The sequence below is a fragment of the Stenella coeruleoalba genome (assembly GCF_951394435.1).
Source record: "Stenella coeruleoalba genome assembly, chromosome: 7".
Taxonomy (NCBI): domain Eukaryota; kingdom Metazoa; phylum Chordata; class Mammalia; order Artiodactyla; family Delphinidae; genus Stenella; species Stenella coeruleoalba.
The window spans coordinates 79,083,133-79,095,702 of record NC_137153.1 but is presented as its reverse complement, the minus strand read 5'-3'; the positions used below and the strand labels follow the sequence as shown (position 1 = coordinate 79,095,702).

The 12,570-nt window shown below is 38.4% G+C and overlaps 1 protein-coding gene across 6 annotated transcripts in view; it reads right to left on the bottom strand.

Moving 5' to 3' along the window:
- PCSK5 (proprotein convertase subtilisin/kexin type 5) overlaps positions 1-12,570 on the bottom strand; it is a 318,106-nt gene that overhangs the window by 165,936 nt on the left and 139,600 nt on the right. The gene's annotated exons all lie outside the window — the stretch shown is intronic.

The window sequence follows — 12,570 nt, the reverse complement described above, 5'->3', positions numbered from 1 at the left end:
GTGAACTTTTTTTATTTCAGATGGGTCAGTGGGGATTGAAATATTAACTCATTTGAGATTTACCACGGGTCTGAAAACAAGATGTGAATGAGCTCAGCGATGAACCAGAGACATCAGGACACATGCAAGAGGTCTGCAGTTAGTTACCACGACATTGCTTGAAAGTCAAACTTATACTTGTATGGAATCAAGCAATGGCAAGTTGGAGAAAGACTACTTTCTATTTCATTTCTTTCCTGGAACAAACATCTTCAGCTGTTTGTGGATTCTGGCTCCCCCTCTCACTGTTTCGATTCCCTCTTGACATCTGATGTGCCCATTCTCCTTGGCATGTTTTGATTCTGTTTGAATCTGAGTCAAAACCTTCCATCTGAGTCTACTTCAAAAGCCCCCTTAGAAGGGGAGAGGGGAGCAAGCCATAGGGATGTGTTTGAGGTGTTCTCCAATATATCACTCAGAGCGGCTGTTTCTGACTGCTTGTGTCGTTCTTGATAATATTACCACTTTATATCACACTCTCCACTTCTCAAAGTATTTTAACCTCATCTGATTCTCACTTCAACCCTGTGATGTAAGCAAAACAGACATTACTTCTCTTATTTTACAAGTGAGAAAATTTAGTCAGTAAGACAGTGATAAACTGTGACAGGCCAAAGACTAGATCTGGGTCTCCTGGGTCCTTCTCTAAAGCCTTTTCACTCTTCCAGCAAGACTCACAAGGACCCACATTCCTAAGTCTTTGAATGATTGACAAGATTTCCTGACTTCTTCGCCTGCTACCCTACTTATTTTGTGAGGCAGAGGCAACTTTATTTCCTCATTACTATTGATGACAGCATATTTGACGATATCTTTTATAGAATCCCCACGATCATTTATTCAACTTGAGTTATAAGGAGGAAATGCTGGGAATCTTAAAAAACTTAAGAAGAATGGAAAATAGCCGAAAATGGATTTTCACCCTGTCTTCAGCAAAAAGCTTAAGGAATGTATTTTTTAAAAAAGGTAAATTAAAAATTTTAAGAAGAAAAAAAATCACAGAGTCCACTTTTTGGTGATTAGTTTTTGTGAGATAATTAAGACAATAGCTTCTGATGTTACTACAATTACACATAGTCCCTGAGGCTTCAATGATATTAATTTTTTTTATTATACTAGCAAGAAACTCAAAATATACTAGGAAAATTCATTCAAAATAACTACTATGGACTGAATGTTTCTGTCTGCCCCACCCCTAATTAATTCACATGTTGAAACCCTAATCCCAATGTGATGATACTTGGAGATGAGGCCTTGGGGAGGTAATTAAGTGATGAGAGTGGTACCATCATGATGGGATGAGTGCCCTTATCAGAAAAGATACAAGAGAGCTTGCTTCCCTTCTCTCTCTTTGCCATGTAAGAAGGCAGTCATCTACAAGCTGAAAACCAAATCTGCCAATACCTTGATATTAGACTTCCCAGCCTCCAGAACTGTGAAAAATAAATATTTGTTGTTTAAGCCACCCAGTCTATAGTATTCTGTTAGAGTAATCTGAACTAAGACAATGACAAACAGATACATAAAATAAGATTATAGTCACAGACCTTGTGATAGCCTAATATTGAAAGAATTTTAAACATGAACTTAAACTGTGACAGTTTCTATACTTAGCAATACACATTGTGAATCCTCTCTTTGGCCCTCAGGAGTAATACATACAATACTTAAAGAAATTAATAAAAGTTAGCATTCATCAACTGCTCCAAAGTCTAACAGATACACTGCAGACAAGGAAAGAAAATGAAAAAATATATTATAGTATTAGAGTATTAGGTAGTAATAGAATACCACTAAGCATTAGCATCAGATAATATCATATGTAAATGACTAGCAAGTATTAAAAAAAAGCTGAAGAATATTTCTTCTGGAGGGTTAGAAGTATTGCTAGTTTGACACACACATACATATACCCACACACACGAGTGCATGTAAAAACTGGTGAAATCTGAATAAGGTGTGTAAATTGCATTAATGTCAATTTCCTAGTTTTGATATTTTACTATAATTACATATGTTGTTACCACTGGGAGAATTTAGGTGAAGGATATGGGGGACTTCTACTATTTCTGAAACTCTCTGTGAGTTTATGATATTTTTTTTTAAGTTTAAAATTATTGTAGGTTTGAAGAATTTGTATAGTTATTTATAATGTTGGTTGTAATTCAAAAAGAATATTTCAGTCAGAACACAAAATATTGACAATAAAATAAATAAATCTCAAGTGGTCAAACTGCTTTAGAAGTGTTTTCTCACCTCTGCCATTTTCCCTCTTCCTTAACCTCCCCAGCCTAGTAAAATGACTTATTCACCATTAAATGAATTCATTGTTAACTATGCTAGCCCACGTTTAAAAGAAAGAATAAATAGCTTGATTTATCAGAAAACCTAGTTTTATACCTCACTTCTGTTGCTTTCCCAAATATAATGTTGCATGGAATGATGAAGTACAGTAAAACCCACAGCAGGTTAACATATACACACTACTATATATAAAAGAGATAACCAACGAAGACCTATTGTATAGCAAAGGGAACTATACTCAATATTTTGTAATAACCTATAAACGAAAAGAATCTGAAGAAGGGGTAAGGGAGACAATTTCTCAGGCCTCCACTGTGGTGGAAAATGAAATCAGGCTGTTCACAAAGCTCTAACTATATGGAATAAAAACTAGTATGTAGGGCTTCCCTGGTGGCGCAGTGGTTGAGAGTCCGCCTGCCATTGCAGGGGACACGGGTTCGTGCCCTGGTGCGGGAAGATCCCACATGCCGCGGAGCGGCTGGGCCCGTGAGCCATGGCCGCTGAGCCTGCGCGTCCCGAGCCTGTGCTCCGCAACGGGAGAGGCCACAACAGTGAGAGGCCTGCGTACAGCAAAACAAACAAACAAAAAAACCTAGTATGTGTGTGTGTGTATATATATATATATATATATACACACACACCTGAGTCACTTTGCTGTACACCTGAAGCTAACATAACATTGTAAATCAACTATACTTCAATTAAAAAAAAAAAGCTCACGGCAGGCATTTATGTACACGTGTTATGTATACAGTCCTGACCAAGACAGTAACCAGCTTTTTATCAGCCTACCTCTCTTCCTACCCTTGTCTTACGGATCAACAACAATGTCAAGGCACTAGGGTATGAGAGATCCCTTTGATGAAATATATTAATCATGATGATGAAATGAGGCCCTTTTTCTTGGCTCCCTGGTTAATACTCTAAATTTACCCCACCATGCTTTTCGGTTCCTCTTTTTGTTTTAATGATTAGTTTTCTACATGTTACTTGAGCTTATTTCTATGAATTCAGATCGCCCATGCCTGTCTATATCCCCTAGTGATTCCATGATGCTACTCCTTCCCCACTGGGTCTATTAAGAGCCCCACCACCCTGCTCTTCCAAATCCCTAACCTCTTATCACAGTGTTCTGTTCAGTCTTTGAAACTTTAGACCTACTAGTTTTTACTCCATGTAGTCAGAGCTATGGGAACAGCTTGATCTCATATTCCACCACCAATGTAAGCCTGAGAAATTGTCTCCTTTACCTCTTCACTATGAATACTCAGAAATTAGTCATTCCTGCTGATTCTTTTTAGGTGTGTTTTTAATAAGCTGGGAGTCAAGTGTTTTCAAAGTTCATTAAATGTGGATCCGGAGGATCCGACTCTTCCCTGGAACTGGAGGGACAACATGATGCCCACCTTTTCCACTGGACATCTGTCTGCTTTGTTAGGATAATTACTACCTACAATTCCAGAACATAGAAATATAACGCTTTCTGTACTGGCACAAAAACAGAAATATAGATCAATGGAACAGGATAGAAAGCCCAGAGATAAACCCACGCATGTATGGTCACCTTATCTTTGACAAAGGAGGCAAGAAGACACAATGGAGAAAAGACAGCCCCTTCAATAAGTGGTTCTGGGAAAAATTGGAGAGCTACATGTAAAAGAATGAAATTAGAACACTTCCCAACACCATACACATAAATAAACTCTAAATGGATTTAAGACCTAAATGCAAGGCCAGACACTATAAAACTCTTACAGGAAAACATAGGCAGAACACTCTAGGACATAAATCACAGCAAGATCTTTTTTGACCCACCTCCTAGAATAATGGAAATAAAACCAAAAATAAACAAATGGGACCTAATGAAACTTAAAAGCTTTTGCACAGCAAAGGAAACCATAAACAAGATAAAAAGACAATCCTCAGAATGGAAGAAAATATTTGCAAACAAAGCAACTGACAAAGGATTAATCTCCAAAATATACAAGCAGCTCATGCAGCTCAATATCAAAAAAAACCCAAACAACCCAATCCAAAAATGGGCAGAAGACCTAAATAGACATTTCTCCAAAGAAGATATACAGATTGCCAACAAGCACATGAAAGAATGCTCAACATCACTAATCATTAGAGAAATGCAAATTAAAGCTACAATGAGGTATCACCTCACACTGGTCAGAATGGCCATCATCAAAAAATCTACAAACAATATATGATAGAGAGGGTGTGGAGAAAAGGGAATCCTCTTGCACTGTTGGTGGGAATGTAAATTGATACAGCCACTATGGAGAACAGTATGGAGGTTCCTTAAAAAACTAAAAATAGAACTACCATACGACCCAGCAATCCCACTATTGGGCATATACCCTGAGAAAACCATCATTCAAAAAGAGTCACGTACCACAATGTTCACTGCAGCTCTATTTGCAATAGCCAGGACATGGAAGCAACCTAAGTGTCCATCGACAGATGAATGGATAAAGAAGATGTGGCACATATATACCATGGAATATTACTCAGCCATAAAAAGAAACAAAATTGAGTTATTTGTAGCAAGGTGGATGGACCTAGAGCCTGTCATACAGAGTGAAGTAAGTCAGAAAGAGAAAAACAAATACCGTATGCCAACGCACATATATGGAATCCAAAAAAATGGTACTGATGAACCTAGTGGCAGGGCAGGAATAACGATGCAGATGTAGAGAATGGACTTGAGGGGAGGGGGAAGGGTAAACTGGGATTAAGTGAGAGAGTAGCACTGACATATATACACTACCAAATGTAAAATAGATAGCTAGTGGGAAGCAGCCGCATAGCACAGGGAGATAAGCTCAGTGCTTTGTGACCACCTAGAGGGGTGGGATAGGGAGTGTGGGAGGGAGACGCAAGAGGGAGGGGATATGGGGATATATGTATACATATAGCTGATTCACTTTGTTGTACAGCAGAAACTAACACAACATTGTAAAGCAATTATACTCCAATAAAGATATTTTTTTAAAAAAGAAATACAACGCTTTCTTTTTAAGCAAGCAATGAACTCTGTCAGGAATGCTGTTATTTTTTTGAAAATTATTAAAGTACTTACCAGGAAATATTTTAGTTATCAATATTAATCCCTTCCAGCCCTTCTTTCCTCCCTCCCTCCATCCGTCCCTCCTTACTTTCTCAAGTCCAGATAATTCACATCCTATGTCCTAGGCATCTTCTAAGCAAGGGGCATACAGAGTTGAATTATCCAAAGTTGTGGTGTTCACAGTCTTGGTGGGGAAGATTCTGAGTCAAGGATAACAAAAGCTTTCTTCCTTACCTATGGAAACACCACTTTGATTTTAACTTTCTAGCTCTGTTTCCCTTGGTATCTGAAAAAGGTGGAATGTCAGCTACCAAGCAACACTGCTTATGGTAAAAAAATGAAAGTTGGTTGGTGAGTGACCATGAACAGGGAGGTCTGTGGCCAGAACAATAAACACATGGTGAGGAGTCTTGGTTTTGGGCTTCCGAGAGTGGACCCTGGAAATTGAGTGTGCCCTTCCTTGTGAGGCCCTGGAAGCTCTATTCATAGGCGTTTGCAAGAAATATTGTTCCTAGGAGCCTGGGGTTTCTAGGGCAAAGGGACTCTCACACCTTTCTTTCTAGCACACCTGAGGTGTCACTTGGGTGTCACTTGGGTCGTGGTGGGAGACAGGGGAAGAGTAGAAAATAGTCCTGGAACTGGTGAGCATTCTTCCTAAAGAAATACAGCTATTGCCTTACTAGTACATTATATTTCTATCCATCTGATTACCACTTGTGGCCTAATGGGTTCTATGAGTTCAACTGACCAACTGAACCTAAGATCACTGACAGGGGTGTTGTAAGATTTATGCAAATAATTACCAAGTATTGAGGTACACACTAATCAAGGTTTCGTACAAAGTGTTACAGGAATTTCTGCTCCAAGAGTTCTGACTTGGGGTTGGTGTGTACGAAAATGCTTGGTATGCAGCCTAAACAACTTTCTCCTCCTTACATCTGAGCTGATTTTTCCTGTAATTTCTCATCCTCATAATTAAAAGAAAATTCATAATTAGAACTCATGAAAGCATGAAATACGCGGTATATACTGAATGTGTATACCAAGAGACCAGAAAAAGATCTATAAAGATAATGAAAGAAATAATGACCTGTATCAAATTATAATTTTGATTTTTGTGGTCTATTTCTTTCCATACATATTTCTCTTCTCCAAATGTATACTGAAAACCACCTCATAGAAATAATTCTAAAGTAGCAAAAACAAGAGACCAGGATGCTAGAATGTACCCTACATAGACAATCAATGTTTCAATTTTACCTGTGCTCCTGTACATAGGTAAATTCTCATTTTATGAATATTATAATGATCTAGTTAAGGGTATGTAATGAGACTACTCCCATGTTCTGGTCCATAATTAATTAACTTTTCTGAGTCATCATTCAGCAAATATTTATTGAGTACCTAACACATCCTAAGGAATGTATTAGTCACTAAGGATTCAAACAGTGAGAAAAATAGACATGATATAATGTATTTTCAATGAATTCCATTGGCCTGGAAATCCTGACTAATAAGCAGTAATTCACAAGCCTTTGTTCATTTGGCAGTAAACTATTTACAGTCCTGCTTCTATTTGCTTTTGCTAAAATATTCATGTAAAGATACCATTCAGTACCTATACACCATGAAATGGCCTAACAATATCTGTTTTTCTCAAAATCTGTTAACAATTGACTGATGGAGAACAGTGATCTTGTAACTGTTTGACTTCACTTTGCTTGCGACTGCTTCCATATCATAAATGAACTGTCAAAACACTTCTAAAGACTTGAGGTGTACTTTGCAGGGAATAATGATCTAAAATAGGTGACTATTACCTAATCCTATTTGTCTGCAAATACAGTAGGTAAACCGGCTCCAGGGTCTGAGAAGTCGGGTGGCGCTTGGTCCCAGCGTCCCTTTGCACTCTGAGAAAGAAGTCCTGAAGTATAGATAAGTAACTTGCACACCTTATATTCACTGGGCTATCATCATTTCAGCTCAGCTCCACCAAGCAACGGCCAGCCTTTCCATTTCTTGATAGCTATTTCTGGTTCTCTCTGCGGAGTTCATCAGAGCCATTTCCTCACACGCTGGAAGGTTCTCAACATTATGGAAGTATGAAACCAACAATTAAGGAAAGCCTTCCTCCAAAACATATAATTTACCATAATCCCTAATTATCAACTCAGCATTTTAACACAGAAATCCTATTTCATTTGGAAGTAACATAAGCGATGTATCTTTATTATGACGGTATTTGCATGAGTTTATGAGCAGCGGTTGGCAAACATTTTCTGTAATGGGCCAAACAGTAAATATTTCAGGCTTTGTAGGGCCACATACAGTCTCTGTCACATATTCCTCTTTTTAAAAAAATCTTTTGAAAACGTAAATACGGTTCTTAGCTAGAGAGTCACTGGGCAGATTTACCTATATTGTACAGTTTGCTAATCTCTGTTTTCTAGGCGTGAAGGGTAAATACAGTCATAACCATTTATGTCTTTTGGGGAACCAAAAAACACATGCTTCTACCTTTTCTACCTCCACTTCCTATGATTTGATATTAATACTGAATATTGTTTAATGTAAATTCATCATCCCAACAATTATTATGTATCATTCATATCCACTGGTATCATTTCCATTTGAAAGAATGCTTAATACAATTTGCAGTTTACACATCAAATCAATGAAGGTAATAAGGTTCACTTATTTATTATTTGCCAGATAATCTCATCTAGCTTCTCACATTTAATTTGATGTCTCCAATAATCTTGCACTGCATGTACTTTCATCCCCGTGTTATAGGAAAGGTAATGGAGATTCTTACGGGTTAAGTGACTTCACCAAGGAAATACAGCCAGTTTACTGCAAAAGAACTTGAACCCAGATCTCCTGACACCAAGTCCTAGTGTTTCCACAACAGCAAATGCACAATCAATTTATAGAAGAACATGCATCCACCTTCAGGCACACACATACTCAGCAGGGCCAAATAAAGTCATGATGACTTGAGACTCTTCCTGGGAGGAATGCTCAGAACTGCACCTTTGAAGCTATTTGGATCACTGCCCATAGGTTCTTTTTAACAGGGTACCATGAAGTGCAAACAATACAAGGCAAATCAAGCAAATCAACTGCCTAATGAACTTTCAAAAGACACAGGATTGGGCTTTCCTGGTGGCGCAGTGGTTGAGAGTCCGCCTGCCGATGCGGGGGACGCGGGTTCGTGCCCTGGTCCGGGAAGATCCCGCATGCCGCGGAGCGGCTGGGCCCATGAGCCATGCCCGCTGAGCCTGCGCGTCCGGAGCCTGTGCGTTCGGAGCCTGTGCTCCACAATGGGAGAGGTCACAACAGTGAGAGGCCCGCGTACCGCAAAAAAAAAAAAAAAAAAAAAAAAAAAAAAGACACAGGATTTCATATAATCAATGAAAATAATATTTGAGAATAGCTTTAATCATTCTGAAAGCTTTTGTTGAAAGAGGATACAGCAGAGCGAGATTTAGTGAAAATGTAACAAGTCTGGCGACCTGACAGTGGCTTTAAATGAGAATGATTTGTCAATAAAATGATTCCAAATGGCCCTTAGAAAAACCGATAAAGATTTTTATAAACTGAGTCTGTTTATGACTCTATTAAAATTCAAATTTCATAATATTACATAAAGACGACAACTGTAAACATGATTCATTTTTGTCTGATGTAAGAATGGCTATAGCTGCGTGTTCTGTTAGATAATAAACTACATGTATTTTCATCATTTTAGCTTTATTGTTTAAAATAAAACACGATTTGCATCGTTCATTATAAGACACTGGCCCCAATTTAAGTGGATTCGTTTCTAATGTTTTCTCCTCCCAACACCCATTTATCCCAATAATGAGTCCCTTATGCACTGCTTCTCCAAAACGGGAAGGTTGTAGATTAAGTGAGAGAATAAGGAACTTGCTCCCCTCTCTTGAGAGTGCAGGAGCAGTCACAGAGTTTGAGTCCCTGCCACATCCAGAAATGGCTTGTCATCTTGGCCTTCACTGTATATTCTATGCAAGGCCCTTTCCGTATCCTAAATGCTTTTTTCTCAAGTCACTGGAATGCACAAGCTGTTTACACCGAAACAATCATGAGAAGGATATTCCCCCATGAATACAATGTGATAATAGAAAATGTCAGGCCCTAAGTCGCATGATCAGCATCAGGAAGATTTCCTTTGAAGCAGTCATGCAGTTTCTTAAGTCCGGTATAAGGCTCTTTTTTCCTTAGTTGACACATTACTTGCTTTGGCTAGGTGTGAGGCCACACTTACAGACACAGGGGAGGCCCATGGCTGGATGTCATTCTGCCTGGTGTTCTTTATTAAAGTTAGACATTGGGACACAGAGAAACTCTTTATGTCCCAAGAGAAGTGTGTTCATAGAACTGCACTGGGTGATATTTAAGAACAAGAGTCTCATCCTTTGTTGACCTAGTACCTAAACATCTTAGCATATAAAAGAAAACATTATGTGTTAATGCTACTAATGTTTTATTCTAGCATTCAGATTGATTCAACTTTTCCGACTCCAAAAAACAGGATAAAAGAAAACAACTGTATTGAGACAACTATTTCGGGTTAAAGCATTTATTTACAGCATTCTTCATTATCTTCCCTATGCAACAGTTCTAGAAAATGTAGTAGTTCGAGGCGACAATCTCAGATATTTGAAATCTTTATGGCAAAATTAACTAACATTCTCTCAAGAGTGGTCATTTTCCAACATGCCCCCCATGCACTCCCTTTTTCAACAGATTGGTTTTTTTTCCCTTCAAGTCTCAGATCACTGAGATCACCAAACTGCCTCCTTCCAACATTTTGACCACTTTCCTGTTCAGTGACCATCACTGGGACAGCAGGTAGACAACCAGGAAGGCAATCACAGGCTAGTTAAATCTCAGTGAGGTAACAAACTTTGTGAAGGGTGGAAAAGAGATTTAAACTGATTAGTCAGAAGAGGCACTGCTGGACATATTATGTGTTTGATAACCATCAGTCAATAGCTCGGACAATCATAAAACTGTGTCCTTTTCAAAAGGAGAAAAGCAAAATGACTTTGCAAACATTTTCTTTTCCTCTCCCTCTGCCACTTTAAAATGGAAGAATTCTGGATCCTTGCTGTTAACCAAATGGCATTTACAGCTCTCGGTTGGCATGGGGCAGCTGAGAATCTAAAATGAGGAATGCTTATTTCATTTCCATTTCCATGGAAACCAGTCACCAACTGGTGAAAACAAGGTAGATCAAATTTTTGAACAAGAATGTTGAAATGATCACTGTTTTAAAACTTTTCTCTTGCGTTGGGATGGGGAGCATATTGTAATCTCAGGAACATACGGAGATGTGTGTTCACCACTGCTTTTAATTCTTTTCATAATCACAATAATTATTGTATTCGCATAAGTGTTTTGGGTCATTCTTTGAAGGACAGATTGCTATAAATCCAATAAATAAATCATATAATAAAATGCAAAATTAAATGAGTTTTTTGTTTGTTCGTTTGTTTGTTTTTGCGGTACGCGGGCCTCTCACCGTTGTGGCCTCTCCGGTTGCGGAGCGCAGGCTCCGGACACGCAGGCTCAGTGGCCATGGCTCACGGGCCCAGCCGCTCTGCGGCATGTGGGATCTTCCCGGACTGGGGCACGAACCCGCGTCCCCCGCATTGGCAGGCGGACTCTCAACCACTGCACCACCAGGGAAGCCCTTAAATGAGTTTTTAAGGGCTATTTTAAAATCAAGAAAACCTTAGAGCAATCAAGTAAACTTAAGAACTCCTTTCAAAACTTATGATCATCTTCTTCTTCTTCTATGTCCTCCTAGCAAACGTGTGAGGAAAGAAATGTAATTTCCAGAGAACGAGTGGACTCTGACCAGTTTTCTTGAAGAAATTCAGAAGGAATATTCAATTTTTTGAAACTCGACTATGAAAATCTGACTTTGAAAAGACCCTTGAAACAACCAGTTGTTAGAGTGGAGATGATCTCCCTAAGCTCTGGGATCCATTTAGCTTTTCCAAGAGAATTTCAGACTCGCACCCTCCCCTGGCTCCACCCAAATCCAGATACCACTTCCACTGTTTGCACATTTAGAATTTAAATATTCCAATTGAGTAGAAACATTTCCCCTGGAGAAATAACAGGAGGAAAAGTGTCAATGATTCATTTCACTTGCAGCTATGTCGCTAGGCATTCCTGATGACAAAACTGCTAAAGTAGTGCTAATGCCCTGCGTTGTTACATAGGCTAGTAGGGCCTATAGTACCCTGAACATTCAGAATGCGTTATCTGTAATTCTCACAGAAAACTGCGAGAAGCTATTTTTGCCCCCATTTTATATATAGGAGACAATTAAGTCTCCCAGGGGCAAAAAGACTTGTCCTAAGTTATTCCTACAACCGTTCAGTGTGTTTCCCCATGTCAGACTTTCACATTCACAGTCGTTCTGCTCAGACACCCTTCCCTAATTCCAGCTTGTATTCCCAGTTCAAAAATATCACTATGTCTATTTCCCATCTCTAGATTAATTCTAATCTTCTCCTATTGGTAAAAGATAAATATACATGGAAATGTATGACCTCAAGCACTGTTATTTTTTGAGTATGAAGAACTCATGTATGATTATTATTTCTAATTTTTCAGCTAAATTCTAAATCTGAAATTGTTCCTTAAGTTGGTCCAATTATTTGATTTGCTTCTTTCCAAGTTATGCTAAATATTTAAGAAGTTTAACCTTAATTTTTAAGATCAACATTGTAGTTAATAAATGAGAATACAATAAGAAGATATTTATGTGTAACGAGACAGAGAGAGAGGGAGACTGATTTTCACTAGATTTCAAATATCTAAAGGAATTATCTCAAAAGTTCCATTAATCAGTAGTATTTGGGCATGGCCCATTTTCACCTTTTCATACGAAAATTACTCAGTGAAAACATTTGTTTTTAGGCTATACTACTTGATTTACTTCCTTACTTAAAGAAAGGCCAGCACATAATATCTGAAAGAAAAAAACCTAAATCAAAGGTTAATTAATTTATAATTTCTTCTCTGATGGCTAAGAATTAACAATCAGTTGATATTAATGAACACAGCCCACCGTAACTTGCAACATTTTCTTTCCATGCAAACTGAACTCT